Raw genomic sequence first — 2,691 nt, forward strand, 5'->3', positions numbered from 1 at the left:
GTGAACAGAAGGAAATTCTCAGTCATTCCCTTGAATGACTTCTAGATGCAGGGCTATAACTGTGAACAGTGCAAATTCATTTGGGCTGGCTTCATCTTGACTTCACTAATTCAACAGCAGTTAGGTGACAGAGAGGGCTAATCACTTCAGTGCCCGAGCCAGGGAAGTCTTATTCTGGGGCTGACTCACTGATTCTCTTTATAGAAAGGTAAAGGCTACAGGATAGTAAAGCCTGAGCTGTTATCTGAGCTAAGAGAGACTAATCCAAAAGGATGAAGGTTAACAAGTGCCTCAAAGATGTGTCATCAACACGCCATCCCCAGAGAAAAGACTTGGGTGGATTTAGTAGTTTCAGGTTCAGAACCAATCAAATCATTACTCTAAAGAGGGGCTTTCTGGCCCACTTTCCCTAAGGTCAAGAAGTGGTGACATTTTTTAAAGTAAGTGGCAGAACACATGGTCATCATACATCTGCCACTCAATCTCTGAGAAGATCTCATCACAACATAGAGTATGGGTCTGCAGGTGCTGCTTGAAGATGACTTCCTCAACATCATCAGGAAAGACCCCATGGCAGATGGGGCACTTTTTGATAGAGGGCAAGATGGAGACATGGACATCTTGGGTAGCAGAATAAGGATTTCCAAAAATGAATTCAGTGTTTTCTTCTAGGGTTTCTTGAATAGGAGTAGGGTTAGGGAGCAGATTAGAATCAGAATCCTCACAGACGTAGGACAGAAGCTTCTCATTTTCCTTGTGCAAGAGATTCTTTTCTCCCTTTACTCGGGTCTTCTCCCTCCATAGCTCCTGATAGAAAAACTTCTCTCATCCAGCCTCTTTATCAGGTCGCTGATCTGGTTCATGACCTCCTGGTGCTTCCAGGTTGATGTGGTTTCTTTTTGCCTCATCTCCACAGTCTGCTCAAGCTTCTGCTGGTGCTCCTTCTGTCCAGTCAAACTGAGAAGTAGCTGTTCATTTTCCTTCTTCAAATGCTCCATCTGCTCTGTTTTGTCCTGGTCTCCCTGAGTCAGTTTCTCCCTTTCTTTCTTGCATATTGAAATCTGTGCCTCAAGCTGTTCAATGTGATTAAGAGTGGTCTTCAGCCTGACACCCATTTTCTCATTTTCTGAGACCACATTCTGGTCCTGCACCTTAAGTTGAAGCAGTTCTGTCTCCCAACAGCTCTTCTGTACTTTCATACTCTCATTCTCTTCATCCAGGATATTGACCCTCTGTTCCAATGTCTTATTGATCTCTGTCAGAGATTCCAATCTTTCCTGCAGTTCCTGAGGATTTTTTTTTTGAGTTCAGCATGCATGTCTGAGTTCTGTTTCTGGATACTAATATAGTTGTCTTTCAACTCCTGGTTTGTTGGTGAAGATCCTTGTTAAGCTGCTCAATCTCCTCCACCTCTCCCTGAGTGGTGACCATCAAGATGTCCTCCTCACTTTCTGGACAGAACTGGAAAGGTTCACTGGCCCCACAGACAACACCATACTGATCCATATAGCAGAACTGATAATACTTATCATCTTTGGGTAGGTAGTAAGCTTTGAACTGAACTTGTTGCTGCAAGGATGATTTACTGTCGAGGTTGGTGGGCATAATAGCCCATATAAAGGTGTAATATTCTCAGGTTGTTTTCCATCTTACGCTAAAAATGCCAACACAGAATTTTTGGTGTGGAATGAAATGCTGGGTAAAGCTGTAATGGCATGTGATGTCTTCCCCAGGGATGTAAAACCTCCACGTTGTTAAAGATGATCTGAGAGAAATGGCAATGATCGAACAGGACAGCTGATGTTGGGGGTTCCTTGCCTGTGTCTTCCATGGTGGGGGTTCCACAGCAACAATAGCCACCAGCAGCTGCATTGCAACAGCAACCTCTTTTTTTCTTTAGCATTTTATTTTTTCCCTGGCTACATGTAAAAATAATTTTTAACATTCATTTTTAAAACTTCTGTTTCCAAGCTCTCTCCTTTCCTCCTTCCTACCTCTCCTTTATTGAGAAAGCAAGCAATTCAATATGGATTATACATGTGTAATCATGCAAAACATATCCATAGTAGTCATGTTGTAAAAGAAAACAAACAAAAAATTCAAGATAAAGAAAGAAAATTAAAAAAAATAAAGTATGCTTCAATCTGTATTGAGACACCATCAATTCTTTTTCTGGGGATGAATAATATTTTTCATCATAAGTCCTTCAGAGCTGTCTTGGATCATTGTATTGCTGAGAATAGCTAAGTCATTCACAACTGAGCATCTTACAATATTGCTGTTACTTTCTACACAGTACATTCCACTCAGCCCATGCAAGTCTTTCCAGGTTTTTCTGAGAGCATTCTGCTCATCATTTTTTATAGTACAAATCATATACCACAACCTGTTCAGCCATTCCCCAATTGGTGGGCATTCCCTCAATTTCTAATTCTTTGCCCCTAGAAATGAGCTGCTACAAAAATTTTTGTACATATATGTCCTTTAACTTTTTTTTATCTCTTTTGGGATATAGACCTAGTAATGGTATTGCTAGTTCAAAGGGTATGCATGGTTTAATAGCACTTTGGGAATCATTCTGAATTGTTCTACAGAATTGTTGAATCAGTTCACAACTCCACCAACAGTGCATTAATGTCTCATTTTCCCCACATCTCCTCCAACATTTGTCATTTACCTTTTTGGTCCTAT

The 2,691-nt window shown here is 40.8% G+C and overlaps 1 pseudogene; it reads right to left on the reverse strand.

Moving 5' to 3' along the window:
- Positions 1–435: 435 nt before the first annotated feature.
- Positions 436–1,831, reverse strand: LOC114029992 (annotated as a pseudogene).
- Positions 1,832–2,691: the final 860 nt, after the last annotated feature.

Source organism: Vombatus ursinus, unplaced genomic scaffold, assembly GCF_900497805.2.
Source record: "Vombatus ursinus unplaced genomic scaffold, bare-nosed wombat genome assembly UNPS02014945.1, whole genome shotgun sequence".
NCBI lineage: Eukaryota > Metazoa > Chordata > Mammalia > Diprotodontia > Vombatidae > Vombatus > Vombatus ursinus.